Raw genomic sequence first — 16,841 nt, 5'->3', positions numbered from 1 at the left:
CATTTAGCACCTTGGATCAAGATGGTTCCACTGTTATAAACACTGATGGTTAGTGCTGTCTGCTGGGGGGAGTCCTCATCCTGAGTTCTGATTTGCCTGCCTGCGTCCCCATCCTGGTTGATGTCCACAATTGTAATATCTTTGTAGTGTTCACATATTGCCTTGTGCCATGCGAGGATATGTTCTGTATATAATATTAAATTAGTTTTGCTCCCTAGTTTGTTATCTGCACAGAGTTTCTGCATTGTCTTTCAGTATCGACCTCTTAATTGCCTTCCTTTGATCTTTGTTTGTCCCTTGTGGATATGTTATCTTTAAGGTTTCTGACCTCCTGCTGGCTCTGCCTTCTGTCTGAGGCTTCAGTCTTGTCTATGCTGCTCTGCTTTTGCCTTTCCATTATCACAGTAGTTTTCTTATTTTATATCTTTGTCTTTCTATTATAATGTATTGACAAGTTTATGCAGTTTATGCAGTTGTATGGCAGAAAGCCCTTACCTTGGAGAGGGCTTGTGTTCTGTTCCTCTGGATCTCTGTTATCTCTCTGAGGGCAGGGCATCTTGTCTGCTTGTTGTTACTCCATAAGCTTGTTTCTTTTCTTTTGTCTGGATGTCCTTGTTTAAAATTGTTTAGTCCATGTCTTTAGTTTTTCATTCTGTCTGTATGTCTGTTCCTTGCTTTTGTGATGTCCTTCAATTTGCTCATTACAAGGTATAAGGTATAAGTTGTATAGAATCAGGAGCTCATCTTCAGTGCTGCTTACTCTGTTACTCTGCTATATAAGTTTTTACCCCGCATTCTTAGCCTGTTGCTTAGGAAAAGTATCATTGAGGGGGAGGGGGGATCCGTAAGGCTGCACTAATAGCCACAGGGAGTCATAAATAGTTCAGCACTCACCCTGTTAACCATTTGTGTTAACTATATGTGTATCCTTGCTGAACTTTTGCGGCATGGAACAGCTACTGTGGGAGCGTTTGATCAGCTTCTGAAGTCGAGACTGCCTGCTCCCCTCTCCCCTTGCACTCAAGAAGACCAAGTTACTCCCCCCTCACTACGGCCCTCCCTCCTTGGTCTTCCATTTGCAGAGTGTGGCTTGATATGTCTATCACCTGCTCGGCTGCTCCCGATGTTTACCCGTATTGAATCAGCACAGGCAGGAAAGAAGAGTACACGTCCATCCTCCTCACAAGCCAGCGGTTCTCTTCCCTTCTCTCATTGCATGTGTAGTGTAATAATGCAACATACAGAGAACAGGAAGTAGTGAGAGCAGCCGGCTGGTGGATGGACGGTGTACCTTCCTGCCTGCCTGCGCTGATGAGGGGGGGGAGGGAACATCGGGAGCAGCTGAGCAGGTGATAGAGACATATAAAACTGCCTGTGCACGCTGCAAAGGACCTCCTCTGTCCAGTGATGAGGGAAGGAGGAATGAAATTGGACGTACATTTCCCTGCCATCACTGGACTTCTGCCTGGGTGTCACCCCCTTACCATGATGACACCCGGAGCGCCCCGCCCCCTGCGCCCGCCCCTAGAGACGCCACTGGACAGAAACAAACACCTGGGTGACCTGAAGAAGAATTTCATTAAACAGGGATACAATCCTCTAATGGCTGAGACCCAAATCAAGAAAGCTAACAACATCCCTAGGACTCAGCTCCTGGAGTACAAGCAGAACCAGGAAGAGAGAAGTGTTCCACTGGTAGTCACTTACAACCCACGCCTGGAAATCTTAAGAAAGATTGCAAAATAACTTCATCCTGTTCTACACAAGGATCAGAGACTGAAAAAGATATTCCCTGAACCTCCCCTCCTAGCGTTCCGACAGCCACACAATCTTAACCACTTGCCGACTGCTCCACGCCCATTGGCGTGAGCAGTGCGGCAGCCCCAGGACCGCTCCACGCTCATTGGCGTGAACGGTCTTCTATGGGGCTAGCAGGAGATTGCGCGCACATCTCCTGCTCGGGGGGCGGAGCTCCGCCTCGCCTTCAGTTTCCGTGCGGCCACTCGGGAGACTATTAGACAGCGTACAGCGCTGCGATCAGCAGCAGCGCTGTACTGGGGATAGTCGTGCGACACGGCTGTCCCCCTGGAGGACAAGAGAGCGATCGGCTCTCATAGGCAGAAGCCTATGACAGCTGATCACATGATTGGCCGGCAGGAGAGAGGGAGGGAGGGGAAAGTAAAAAAATATAAAAAAAAAAAATTTCAAAATGTATTTAAAAATGAAGTAGATAAATATTTATTTAAAAAAAAACAAAAAACGAACAATATGGGTGCGATCAGACCCCACCAACAGAGAGCGCTGTTGGTGGGGAGAAAAGGGGCCTACTGCTGTCAGTCATTCAGGAAGGTCAGCCACGCTTATATGAGGTCTGATGTCATTGCATGCAATGTGGTGACATTTGTGCTAAGGGGCCCACTGCTGTCAGTCCATTTGCGCTAAGGGGCCAGCTGCCATCAGTCATATAGTAGGGTCCGCTGCGCTGATTTGAGGTCTGATGTCATTACATATCATGTGGTGACAATTGCGCTGAGGGGCCCACTGCTTTCAGTCATTTGGGGGGGGGGGGGGGGGTCAGCCGCGCTGATATGAGGTCTGATGTTCTTGCATATCATGTGCTAAGGGGCCCACTGCTGTCAGTCATTTGGGGGGGGGGGGGTCAGCCACACTGCTATGAGGTGTGTCATTGTCAAGTGTGTCAATGTCATTGCATGCAATGCGGCAGTGACATTTGCGCTAAGGGCAACACTGCTGTCAGTCATTTAGGGGGGTCAGCCATGCTTATGAGGTCTGATGTTCATGCATATCAAGTGCTAAGGGGCCCACTGCTGTGTGTGTGTGTGTGTGTGTGTGTGTGTGTGTGTGTGTGTGTGTGTGTGTGTGTGTGTGTGTGTGTGTGTGTGTGTGTGTGTGTGTGTGTGTGTGTGTGTGAGTGTGTGAGAGAGAGTGAGATACATACATAAATACATACACACACAAAAAAAGAAACTGCACGAGGCATCAGAACCCACCAACAGATAGCTCTGTTGGTGGGCAGAAAAGGCGGGGGGGATTACTGGTGTTCTGAATTGGATGGCTCTGCAGCAAGCCTTTAAAGCTGCTGTGGCCTGAGTTGTAAAAAACTGCCACTAGGGGGATGTAAGTCTATGGTCCTGAAGTGGTTAAGATTTCAATTTCACCATTGAATTTTACATCCTAATTGGCCCCCCTGTGCATTCTAGGACGTGAAAGTCACATCCTGCAATTAAACCACCAACAAGCACTTCCACGCATGCACACTCCCACACGTGCGGGGGCCCATCAGTCCTGCTCAAGCGTACATTTTTTTTTTTTTGTATTAAAGGCTTTATTGAACAAGTTATCAATTATATCATAACAACATTCAATGCTAGTCAAATAGCACATCAATTATACAAGTGCTTTGCATATAGAATCTAATGAACATAAACTTCAAATAATAAAAAAAAAAAAAAAACACAAACATAAAAAGACAAAGAAAGAATAGAAAAGCGGCCGGGAAGCTTAGCCCATAAAAATGGGCCATTCAACCTGGGAAATGGGGCACAGAGTACCTCCGGCAGAGATCCCAGGGATTGGTCCTTCTCGAAGATCCTCAAACACAACTCAATTGCTCCTCTGCACCGCACATAGAAAAAGAACATAACAAAAACCTCAGCTTAACAATAAATTCACTGTATATCACTGCTAGAAACAGGAGTCCTGAAGTATAAGTTACCTACATAACTACTTAAAGGCAGTATACGCACATGTCCAGGGGCGACTAAGGATGTCTATGAGCCTTCCAAAGTTCCCAAATAAGATCAAATTTGGTCATATTCTCAATACTATGATAGTACACTCGATCCATCAACATCATAAGGTCTAGACGTTGGGTAACCAATGCTAAATCAAGGTCAGTGGATTTCCATTTATAAGCAATGGACCATTGAGCAGCCAATAACATGTATCTGTATAATGGCCGAAATTTACCTGGAACATCATCATTCTGTGTATACAAAAGGGCCTGGGAAGCGGTTAAGGACATTGGAAAGCCAAACACATCCCTAGCCATAGATTTCCATGCGTCCCAGAACTGCTGTGCAACGGGGCAATCCCAAAAAACATGCAACAATGTGCCTTCCATACCACAGGCCCGAAAACAGGTCGATGGGGCCGAAGGATAAATTTTATGTAGTTTAGACGGTGTATAATACCAACGAAATAGGATCTTGTAAGCTGTGTCTTTCACCATGTTTGATTTGATCACCCCAGAGACAGCAGTCCAGACAGAAGACCAATCAGCGCGATCATATTGGATACCTAAATCCCGCTCCCAAGCTCTCATATATGACATTTTATCATCATGATCAGAGTATTGAGATCAACCCTTTTCTATGAGAAAAACCAAAAAGCAATGATTCAAACATAAAAAGATTGAAGAAAAATAGTGTTTAATTTGGCAAAATCGATATGCTTCTTCCATAGGGGCATCTCTACTAAATCTGAGCATGTTAAAAGTAATTGGAACATCACTTATCCAAAACCTATTTGCTGTGTGGAGGTCTTTATCCCTCCACCAGGAAAAAACCTGCGGGTTCCTAAAGGCAGGAACAAACCGGGGGTTACCGAAGATAGAGATCCTGGAGGAGGGAAAAGTCATAAGTTTATATGTGGAAGCTATAGAAATCCAGAGTTTGGCCAATGACGATACAATCCTATTCCTGCCAGCAAGGACTGTCAAGTCCTTCTTGGAAACTATCGTGGCTAAAGAATTTAAGTGGAAAGGAAAAACCGAGGTAGACTCCAGCTGGTACCACGCCGGGGGTTTTGAATCTATGTTCCAATCTAACATTTGGCTAAGTTTGGAGGCTAAATAATAATGCCATAGGCTCGGCAAACCTATTCCTCCTTGCATGGGGGATCTATAGAGAATCTGTGCTTGGACTCTAGCTGGCTTACTGTCCCAAATAAATTTATTGATTTGCGATTGGATAATGGATATGGATTTTTTGGTAATAGTTATAGGAAGCATACGAAACAGATATAATAATTTGGGAAGGATAATCATCTTACAGGCAATATTTCTGCCCAGCCATGACACCTTATATGTAGACCAGATCTTCAAAAGTTGCGTAATTTGATTAGTTGTATGTGAGAAATTAGCTCCATACAGGTCCCCAAAGCGAGGTGTAAGAAAGATTCCCAAATATTTAAATTTAGTGTGGCTCCATTTGAAACAGTAAGTAGAGTCTAACCATCTAATCGTATGTGGATATAGATTGATCGGGAGGGCTGTAGATTTGGACGAATTAACTTTAAGCCCCGAGAAATTTGCAAAAGTATCTAATAGTTGGAAAAGATTAGGTAAAGATGTCAATTGTCTAGTCAGGAATAGGAGAGCATCGTCAGCATACAAAGAAAGCTTGATATTATCAATACCATATCCATAGATATTGGGATGTCGTCTAATCGCCACCGCCAAGGGCTCTAACGCAAGGGCGAACAACAATGGGGAGAGAGGGCACCCCTGACGGGTGCCTCGTTTAAGATGAATAGGAGCGGAAGTTGCACCCGGGATGCGAATTATAGTAGATGGGGAATCATACAATGCCAAGACTGCTGTAATGATGGGACCATTTAGGCCAAAGCTCTCCAGGGCAGTAATCAAATATTGCCAACCCACAGAATCAAATGCTTTACTGATGTCAAGACCCAACATCAGAAATTTAGATTTTTTAATCTCTGCATCTTGTAAAATGTTGATTGCCAGTCTCACATTATCAGAGCCTTGCCTACCAGGGATAAAACCGGTCTGGGAGGGAGCAACCAAATCACCCACCAGGGTACCTAATCGCGATGCTAAAATTTTAGCAAAGAGTTTGATATCATTATTCAAAATTGAAATTGGTCTAAAACCCGCAGGGGAAGAGTGGTCGGCATCTGGTTTGGGAAGTAGAGTCATGTTTGCCGAAAGCATTTCCGAAGGAAGTTTCTCACCTTGTAGAATAGCGTTAAACATAAAAGTCAAGGGAAGTGACAATGTATCAGCAAATTTTTTATAGTATAACGGGGAAAACCCATCAGGGCCGGGGGCAGTGGAAGATTTAAGAGATTTTATTGTTGCTATTACTTCTGTAGAGGAAATTGGAGCGTTAAGGGATTGTAGTTGTTCTGAAGACAATGTGGGCAACTGGAGGGAATCTAACCATGACTTAAGCTCAGTAGCATTAGATGTTATCTCGGTCCCTAGAAGGTTTTGGTAATATTCCTCAAAGATTTTTAGAACTTTGGGAGGTAACACTTCCTCAATGCCTCTAGTGTTTTTCAATTTATAAACATGTGGGGGCTTATAATATTGATTAAGCTTGCGAGCAAACTGGGTAGAGGGATTGTTTCCACGTAATAAAAATCTAGCTTTGGAAAACTTCAATGCTCTAGCATGCGAATTATCCAGAATAGAATTCAGTTCAGTTCGTTTCAAATTAATCTCATGTAAAATCTCTCTAGAAGTAGTCCCGAAGTGGCGTTTATATAATAGATCCAGCTCAGCGGATAGTGTAAGAATTTTTTGCGATCTCAGTGTTTTAGCCTTAGCTGCCTTTGCAATAAAAATGCCTCTCATCACTGGCTTATGAGCCGCCCATCTAAGAATGGAAGAAGTATTATCCTCGCTATTAAAAAAGAAGTATTCCTCCATCTCACCCTTTACTAAAATTCTATCTGATTCCTCCGCTAGGAGGGAGTCATTAAGCCTCCAATTACCAGGACTAAAGGGCAGGCCGAAGCCTACCAAGGATGATAAAACCATATGATGGTCTGACCAGCTACAGGTGATAATGTCTGAAGTGGAGGAGTTGGATGCGATTATAGGAGATAAATAAATATAGTCCAGGCGGGCATAAGATTGACGGGGATGAGAAAAAAAGGTATACTGTCTGCAGCCAATATTATATGATCTCCATATATCGATAACCTTAAGCCTTGACAGAAGGCTAGTGAGTCTTCTCGGGAAGGTCTGAGCGAAGGGGGACTGAACTGATCTATCTAAGCTGGGGTTAGCTACAGCATTGAAGTCGCCTGCTATAATCAAATGAGTAGAAGTTAGTCTTTCCAATTGAGGGGCCAATAGTTGCAAAAAAGCTGTCTTAGAGGCATTGGGGGCGTAGCAATTGACCAACGTAACAGATTTGCCCTCCAGGATACCCTTAAGGATTAGAATTCTGCCATCGGGGTCTACATAAGAATCTATAAGTGAGAACGAAATAGAGTTATGAAACACTATGGCCACTCCTCTGGATTTTTTGGTGAAAGAGGCATAATATGACCTGCTATACGATCTATGTAGAAAGGTGGGTGATTTGGACTGTATAAAATGGGTCTCTTGTAGAAACAGAACTGATGCTTTTAAGCTCTGATAATGTTGGAAGGCTTTTCTACGTTTGACTGGTTCATTCAACCCCTGGACATTATGCGTAATCAAATTAAACTGTCTAGGCATGATAAGAATATGAACTTAATCAGCAAAACTTCGAAATATACCAGTGAATCATGATCTTGATCATTCAGGACTCTTGAGGAAAATAAAAAAGGCAAATAACACAAACAAACAAAACTGTGCATAGTACCAAAAAGAACAGAAGAAAAAGACATCAATGTCAACATTTTGTCTGGGCAAAAAACCTCCTCACTGTCCCGCAACAAAGAGGCCCAGATACTCTCAGTGGCTTAACTAGGACCTCACTGAGAGGGGGGGTAATACCCGTAAAGTTAAAATCACTACGGGAAAGAACAGAAAGAAAACACCTAGGCAGGGAGCTATGTCCCAGCCTCTTCAGGAGTTAGTGCGCCAGGTGCGAGGGAGCCTATTCAAAGGTTGTTTGCGGTGTGCTTCCAGTTGGTCAAAAGTCACCGGCAGGCCTATGCTGTTAAGGAGAGAGATTCCTTGTTCCACTGTAGCAATAGTGTGGAATTTACCATCCCGAGAAAGGAGAAGCTTAGTAGGAAAACCCCATTTATATTGGATCTGTTGTTCCCTGAGGTATGCTGTCAGCGGGGCCAAAGATCTACGCTTTTGCAAAGTAAACTGCGAAAGATCGGTGAAAACTTTAATGCCGCTGTAGGGATCCGGCAATTTTCCGTGCTGTCTCATGAAAAAAGAAAATGCATCTTTGACACGATAAAACTGAAAACAGGCTATAACGTCCCTAGGAACCCTCTGGCAGGTGAGCCGGCTTAGGCAGCCTGTGGGCACGTTCTATAGTATACTCAATATTAGAGAATTGAGGCACCGCGGATTTCACCATGTCAATTAAAAATTCCTTGAGCTGTGCGTTATTTACTGTCTCTTCAATACCACGGAATTTAAGGTTGCAACGGCGGTTGCGATCTTCCAAGTCAGCAATTTTCAATCGCATCGACTCCTCGTTCGCTTCACGGCGATCCAGTTCAGCAACTGTTTTATTATGCTCTTCTATCAATTGAGCGACACAGTCCTCATTACAGGATACCCGAGCTCCCAAATCATCCACCGATCGCTGCAGAGACCTAGCCATTGCCACCATTTTGTTAGTCATAGAATGTTCCAGGGCCATGATCATGTCACGTAGAAAGGCTCGGTCTATAGGCAAATTGTCGTCCTGGGTGGATGGTTGCATGCTGCTAAACTCTGAGATTGCAGCCTTCTGTGGAGAGGATCCTGTCTGTGAGTCTGTAGGGCCCGAAAGCCTGGGCCTGGATTTAACAGGGCTTAGGAAAGTGGGAGAGGGAGTGCCTGAGTCTGTATCCTCCAGGGCAGATGAGCTGTGAGGTAGGGCTGTGTCAGAAGCCTGTGAGGCTGAAGTATGGGAGACTTCTATGTCGCTGGATGCGGAATTCTGTACGCATGATGCCTGTTTAAATGCATGGGATGCGTTCTGCATGCGTACTGGTATTGCGGACTTACGCGTCCCGGCGCCATCTTGCTCACCATGCGGCCCAGGCCTCCGTCGTTTAAAGATGTCGTGGATCCTCTGCGGGCGTTGGGTGTCAGCTCGCTGGGTCCCCGATGTCTCCATGTCCTCCCCCATGGCTGTTGGGACGGTCTCCTCCGGTCCTGGCATGCTGTAAGTCGCTGTACTACAAGGCTGGGATCAGGAGCTCTCCTCTATGCAGCCATCCGCTCTGCTGGCCAGCCACGCCCCCCGCGTACATTTTTTTAACAGTGAACTGTTAACTGCTAGACGCACTCATTCATGAAAGAAAAAAAAATAGTTAAAAAAAATAAATAAATTTGTATTTAACCACTTTACCCCCGCCCGTACGTATTTCTCCGTCCCTTTTTCCATCCTTTAACCCCAAGGGACGGAGAAATCCGTACTTTCCGCGCTCCCGCCGCTGCCCGCGCTCCCGCTCGCTCTAGCGCGCATTCCCGCGGGTAAACACGCCGCCGGCCGCTCGCCCGGAGATCAATGAACGGGAAAATCCATTCCCGTTCGTTGATCTAAGCCCCGCAATGATCCGCTGCTTTTCCGCGAAGCAGCGCGATCATTGTGAGAAAAAAAACTTACCCGGCCTACTACTTCCTCTAAGCGTCCGGAAGGACGCTTGGAGGTCGCATTAAACAAAAAGTTACTGGTCCCATCTTGTGGCCAAATAGTAAAACTACACCCTAAACATTTTTCACATACAAATGAATTAGTTGTACACAAAAAATTAACTCATTACCTCCCACACTTCCCATTTTTTTTTTTTTTTTTTTTTTGTAATAAAAAAAAATAAATTTAAAAATGTACAATTAAAAAAAAATACATAAAATGTTACCTTAGGGACTGAAATTTTTAAATATTTATGTCAGGAGGGTACAACACTGTTACTTTATAAACTATGGGCTTGTAATTAGGGATGGACGCAAAACTGAAAAAAATGCACCTTTATTTCCAAATAAAATATTGGCGCCAAACATTGTGATAGGGACATAATTTAAACGGTTTTATAACCGGGACAAAAGGGCAAATACATTTCATGGGTTTTAATTACAGTAGCATGCATTATTTAAAAACTATAATGGCCGAAAACTGAAAAATAATTTTTTCCCACATTTTTCCTATTTTCCCATTAAAACACATTTAGAATAAAATAATTCTTGGCATAATGTCCCACCTAAACAAAGCCTAATTGGTGGCGGAAAAAACAAGATATAGTTCATTTCATTGTGATAAGTAATGATAAAGTTATAGACGAATGAATGGAAGGAGCGCTGAAAGGTGAAAATTGCTCTGGTGGTCAGGGGGTAAAACCCCTCAGTGGTGAAGTGGTTAAGTGACAGTGTCACCTTAAATAAAAAAAAGTGTTTCTCTCTCTCCTAGCCCTAAGATTAGTGGACATTGATTATGGCTGCAGCTCATATCGATCAGGCGCAATAGGGACCCACCACTGTACATATACATCGCTGTTATGTTGCCTAGCAATGTATCTGTACATCACTGGATTCCTCCAAACTGTGCACCATAGCGTTCAGATCCAAATCGCTGCAAACGCACAAGCTGGCGCTAATGGTATGCCACATTCTGAAATATAGCATGTACAAAAAAAAGTTATAAAAAATGTATTGCTATACCAATAGTGACAGCTGAAATGCCAAAACTGTCAAAGGGAAAAACCTTGGAATGTTAAGTGGTTAAAGTGTACCAGAGAAGTTGCAAGCTACAAATTTGACACTTACCCAGGGCTTCCTCCCACCTCATAAACACATCCGAGTCCCACGCCGTCCTTCCGCGGTCGGCCGTTCAGCCCCAGTAACTTGCTCAGTTGCGTCAGTCAAGGTCTATTGCGCATGAGTGGGAGGTCTGCCCATGCGCAGAAGACCCAGACTGGACCCAACTGAGCAAGTTACCAGGCTGATTGCGGATGAACAGCAAACGGCAGGAGGTCGGCGTGGGACTCAGATGTGTTTATTGGGTGGGAGGGAGCCCCAGTGTACCAAATCTGTAGCTAGTGATATCTCTGGTCTAAAGTAGATGCAAAAAAAAAAAAAAAAAAAAAAAAAAAAAAAAAAAAGTGTTGCCAGATACATTATTTAGAATCTTAATTTCAATGAAACAATGCACTATGACTGGTATCAGCTCTTCTATATAAGCAAGGAGTTTTGCATCAGAGTGATACCCTACTGTTCTATATAATAATACAAATATCCAGCTTGTAATAGTTATAATAATAGTAATGAACAATCAGCAGCAAGTAATCTGCTGCGACAGCCCGACTTCGTCACTCATCAGGAAACGTCAGACAGGTTCTGTCCGGTTACTCCGATAACATGAGGTAAACCTACTTATTAAAATATCAAAACCTAGAATAAAGGCAAACCAATGAATTAAACTTAGATTCAGCAGCCAAGTTTTCAATAACATATGAGATCACATTAGCAATAATTCACTCATACATTGTAAATACCGATGACCACCTTACCTATCTGCAGAAGCAAGCTTAGCGCTGACCCCCAAGACAGATGACTATGATGATCCCGGGGTAAATTTGCCGGGCTGGAGGAAGCAGATTTAAGTCAGCTGATCTGTGGGAGCAGCCTTTTCCCAGCACTTCTCCTAGCAGTCAGCTGATGTAGGTGGATCCGCTCTAGACACGATGGTAAATGAGAGGAACGGGAAGTGGTGACGCTTCAGTATTATCCTACAAAAGGTTTTTAGCCTTATGAGCAACTTCCACCGCATACGATGCTCTGCTAGTTCAGCCGCACAACACTCCTGCTCAGACAGGTCTACAGAGAGCGCTGGGTGGATTCATTTGGTAGCGTGCAGCAGCCAGGGAACGTACAAGCAGCAATACAGCCAATTTATGGTCACGCCTACAGGAAGTGTTGTCTAATACTACATTTCCCAGAAGGGAATGCAAGAGTTCTATACAGTATTGCCAACTATCAAACATGCAGATGAGTGTGATTTACTGTATTTCCTTTGTCCTTGTGGTTAAAGTGGACCTGAACTCTTGCACAGGGCAGGAGGAAAACAGAGAAATGCACCCTGTATGTATTTGGTGAGTATAGCCTAGCCTGTCTAATTTCCCTTATATGTGACTAATCACCACTGTAATTCGATCTCTCAGCTGTGCCAGCTCAGCAACCTCTTGAGGCTTGACAGAGCAGCTAATTTGATCTGTGGAAGCAGCCCTGGCCGGTTTCCCGTTGCTGGGAGCATCCTGCGCAGATGCAGTATGTATTGTGCCTGTGCAGGATGCTCCCGGGGACAGGAGTGTGAACGAGGACGTGTGGCCAGGGCCGCGCAGTGGCCAGTGACAGGCTCAGTCTGCGAAATCAAAACTGAGCCGTGGCGGGGGACCGGAGGAAACCTGAGTACCGGTGCGGGCACAGGACGACTGCAGTGGGCTGGTAGAAGAGATGTAACCTATAGATGTGATACTACCCAGGCTTCCTCCTGTTCCATAAACACGTCTAAGTCCCACGCCGTCCTCCTGCAGTCTGCCGTTCAGCCACGATTAGCTCCAGTAATAGGCTCAGTCGCGTCCAGTCTGGGTCTTCTGCGCATGCGTGGACCTCCCGCGCATAAACAAAGATTAACACAACTGAACCTATTACTGGGGCTGAATGGCAGACCGCGGGAGGACGGAGTGGAACTTAGGGTCAGTTTCCACTATCGCAAATTCGCATGCATTTCCCGCATGCGAATTCGCATAGGCAATACAAGTGGATGGGGCTGTTTCCACTTGTCAGGATTTCTTTGCAGTTTTGTGTGCAGGAAAAATCTGCATGGCAGAGCCATTCGAATTCGCTTGCCGCACACTGCTAGGCGATTCCCATACAATGTATTTAATAGGAAATTTGCATGCAGTTTCGGTATGCAAATTTTACAGCTAATTCGCATGCAATTTCGCATAAAACCAATGTAAAAGTACACAGGCACTGACATGGTTAAATTCACACACATACAAACATATGCTAAATTGCTAACGGATTTGCATGCGCATGCAAATTCGTTACCATGGTTTCCGCGACGATTCCGCACCGCACAAGTGGACAAGCGCCTTTAGACGTGTTTATGGGGCGGGAGGAAGCCCCAGGTAAGTATCAAATCTTTAGGTTAGAAGATCTCTGGTTTACTTTAGGGTTTCCATTAACCCTTTAGCAGTCAAATAAAGTAAAACTTTATATGGCTGCAGGGCTGAATTTTTCCTGCCACTGGGGAAGTGTAACTGTGCAGGGTATGTGGCGGTAGGGAGCTCTCATACATACCTGTCCGGACAGCTGGATCGGTTTCCTCTTCCTCCACCGCGTCGGCAACGTACTCCCAACAGAGTACATAATGTTCTGGCGCCGCTCAGTTTGGCGCAGGGAGAATGACGGCTCTCCCTGCTGCCGCTAAACTCTGAAGCTGCATTAAATACTATTCCCCCTCTGAGATGTCAAGACGGAGGGAGATGTAATTTGGGGTCTGGCAGCCCCCAGAGCACTAGAGATGTCGCGAACCCGCAGATTTCCGCAAAAGCTCGCGAACCGACGAATTGCAATAGACTTCAATGGGCAGGTGAACTTTCAAAACTACAAACACTAATTCTGGCCACAAAAGTAATGGAAAAGATGTTTCAAGGGGTCTAACACCTGGAGGGGGCATGGCGGAGTGGGATACAGGCCAAAAGTCCCGTGAAAATTACGGATTTTACACACAGCAGGGTTTTAAGGGCAGTAATCACATTGCATTGCTAAACTGGAGGCATAAAGTGCTTTAAAACATCTTGCGTGCGTATACATCATTCCGATAGTGTAATTAGTGTACTGCTTCACACTGACAGACCAAACTCACTGTATAACGCACCGCAAACCGCTGTTTGTGTAGTGATGGCCATGCTGGACTGGTGTGCGCCATGGCGAGAGTGCAGGTGATGGCGGTTTTCAAGTTCATATGGTCAGGCTGAGGTAGCTCAATGACAGAACAACAGTGACTGAGTGTCCGGCCGATCGAATTTGGTCTGTCCACAATGAAGCAACAACCTTATTATCTTGGGTCAGGTGTGCCCCCCAACACATTAATATAGCCAGTCATTGCTTCATTGTGATATGCAAGCCCCTTCACCGCAGCAAGGTAACGATCACGAAGGTGAATTGACACATGTGCATGCCTTTTGTTTTGTTCTTGCAGCCACAGTGCAGCCAGAAAAATTAGGCAGGCATGTACACGCACCAGAAAAATTATTATAGCGGCCGCTGCTAGCAGGAATCCACCTGGAGTCCTGGACCCTGTTGGTGGTGGCGGAGAAGGCAGTCAAGCTGCCTGCTGGCAGAGATGCTATGTGGGGACCGACTTAGTCTTGACACTTGGGCAGGCAGTCACATGGCGTGCAGGCAGAGATGCTGTGTGTGGGGACCAACTTAGTCTTCGGGCAGACAGTAGCCCTCCGGGATCCATGCCTCATTCATTTTGATAAAGGTGAGGTACTGAACACTTTTGTGACCTAGACGACTTCTCACGGACAATGCCTTCAGCTGCGCTGAAGGTTCTTTCTGACAGGATGCTTGAGGCAGGGCAAGCCAGAAGTTGGATGGCAAATTGTGACAGCTCTGGCCACAGGTCATGCCTGCGCACCCAGTAGTCCAGGGATTCATCGTTGCTCAGAGTGTCTATATCCGCACTTAAGGCCAGGTAGTCGGCTACCTGCCGGTCGAGGCATTGGTGGAGGGTGGATCCGGAAGGGCTGAGGAAAGGCGAGGCATGTCCGACATTACCATGAGATTGCTAGAGCATCCTGTCCTTGCCTGCATGGACATGGGAGGAGGAGAAAGATTACTGGCAGTGGCACCTTTATTCCGTTGTGCTGTGACATCACCCTTAAACGCAATGTAAAGCATACTTGCCAGCTTGTTCTGCAAGTGCTGCATCCTTTCTGCCTTGTGGTTGTTTGGTAACATCTCTGCCACTTTGTGCTTATACCGAGGGTCGAGTAGCGTTGCCACACAGTACAGGTCATTCCCCTTGAGTTTTTTTATACAGGGGTTCCTCAACAGGCTGGACAGCTTGAAAGACGCCATCTGCACAAAGTCGGATGCTGACGTACTAGCCATCTCGTCTTGCTCTTCCTCAGTGATGTCAGGTAACTTCTCCTCCTCCCCCCAGCCACGAACAATACCACGGGAAAGGTGAGCAGCACAAGCCCCCTGCAATGCCTGCTGTGGTTGTTCTTCCGCCTCCTCCTCAAAAAAACAGCTTCCTCATCTGACTCCTCTTCCCCAGATGACTCCTCCTCCTCCCCCCTTCTCTGTGATGCCGCAGGTGTTGATGATGCCCCAGGTAATGTTTCCCACAACTCTTCCTCCTCTTCCTGATCACGCTCCTCTACAGCTTGATCCGCCACTCTATGCACTGCACACACCAGGAAGAAAGTATATGGGATCAAGTCGCTGATGGCGCCTTCACTGCGACTCACCAGGTTTGTCACCTCCTCAAACGGACGCATGAGCCTGCAGGCATTACGCATGAGTGTCCAGTACTTCGGACAGAAAAACCCGGCTTCCCACAGCATGACCTTTCACTGTAGTTGTACAGATACTCGTTGACGGTTTTCTCCTGTTATAGCAGGCGGTCAAACATGAGGAGCGTTGTATTCCAGCGAGTCGGGCTATCGCAAATCAAGCGCCTCACCGGCAAGTTGTTTCTCCGCTGAATATTGGCCAAGCGTGTAGGAACGCCGGAAATGCCCACACACCTTCCTGGACTGCTTCAGGACCTCCTGTAAGCCTGAGTACTTAGACACAAATCTTTAGATTATAAGATTGAGCACATGTGCCATGCAGGGTACATGTGTCAACTTTCCCAAACTCAAAGCTGACAAGAGATTGCTGCCGTTGTCACACACCACGTTGCCAATCTCCAGTTGGTGCGGGGTCGGCCACTGATCCACCTGTTTGTTCAGAGCAGCCAGGAGAGCTTCTCCAGTGTGACTCTCGGCTTTGACGCAAGACATGTCCAAGATGGCGTGACACCGTCATACCTGGCATGCAGCATAGGCCCTGGGGAGCTGGGGGTGTGTAGTTGGAGAGGAGATTGCAGCACCAGTAGAGTGGCATTGCTACTCAGCCAAGGAGGAGGATGACAGCAAAGAGGATGTAGCAGGAGGAAAGGGAAAGGAGGTGGCAGCAGGCCTGCCTGCAAGCCATGGAGGTGTCACAACTAGATCCGCTGCACAGCCACGTACTCCCTGCTTGCCAGCGGTCACCAGGTTGACCCAATGTGCCGTATAAGTAATGTACCTGCCCTGACCGTGCTTTGCAGACCAGGCATCCGTGGTCAGATGGACCCTTGACCCAACGCTGTGTGCCAGAGATGACACCACTTGTCTTTCAACATCACGGTACCGTTTGGGTATCGCCTTTTGAGAAAAATAATTGCGGCCTGGTATCTTCCACTGCGGTGTCCCAATCGCCACAAATATTCGGAAGGCCTCAGAGTCCATCAGCTGGTATGGTAACAGTTGGCGAGCTAACAGTTCTGCCAAGCCAGCTGTCAGACGCCGGGCAAGGGGGTAACTGGCAGATATTGGCTTCTTCCGCTCAAAGATTTCCTTAACGGACACCTGGCTGCTGCTGTGGGCAGAGGAGCAGGAACCACTCAAGGTGAGAGGCGGAGTGGAGGACGGTGGCTGTGAAAGTGCAAGGGATAAAGCAGCTGAAGATGCTGCACCTGAAGGAGGAGGAGGGTGGCTTTGCGTTTGTGTGCTGCTTTTCCTCAGGTGGTCCTCCCATTGCCGTTTATGCTTTTTCATCATGTGTCTTCATAAGGCACTTGTCCCTACGTGGGTCTTGGTCTTTCCATGACTCAATTTTTGCTGGCAGACAGTACAAATGG

The 16,841-nt window shown here is 46.1% G+C and overlaps 1 protein-coding gene across 3 annotated transcripts in view; it reads right to left on the bottom strand.

The window, feature by feature from the left end:
- MFSD11 (major facilitator superfamily domain containing 11) overlaps positions 1-11,831 on the bottom strand; it is a 722,948-nt gene extending 711,117 nt beyond the window's left edge. For all 3 annotated transcript variants that reach the window (XM_068263650.1, XM_068263651.1, XM_068263652.1), the window contains exon 1: positions 11,443-11,831. The gene's annotated coding sequence lies outside the window, so the exon portion shown is untranslated. The remainder of the gene's footprint in view (positions 1-11,442) is intronic.
- Positions 11,832-16,841: the final 5,010 nt, after the last annotated feature.

The sequence above is a fragment of the Hyperolius riggenbachi genome, chromosome 12, assembly GCF_040937935.1.
Source record: "Hyperolius riggenbachi isolate aHypRig1 chromosome 12, aHypRig1.pri, whole genome shotgun sequence".
Taxonomy (NCBI): Eukaryota; Metazoa; Chordata; class Amphibia; order Anura; family Hyperoliidae; genus Hyperolius; species Hyperolius riggenbachi.
Note: the sequence above shows the minus strand (reverse complement) of the source record. Positions and strands in the feature narration are given on the sequence as shown.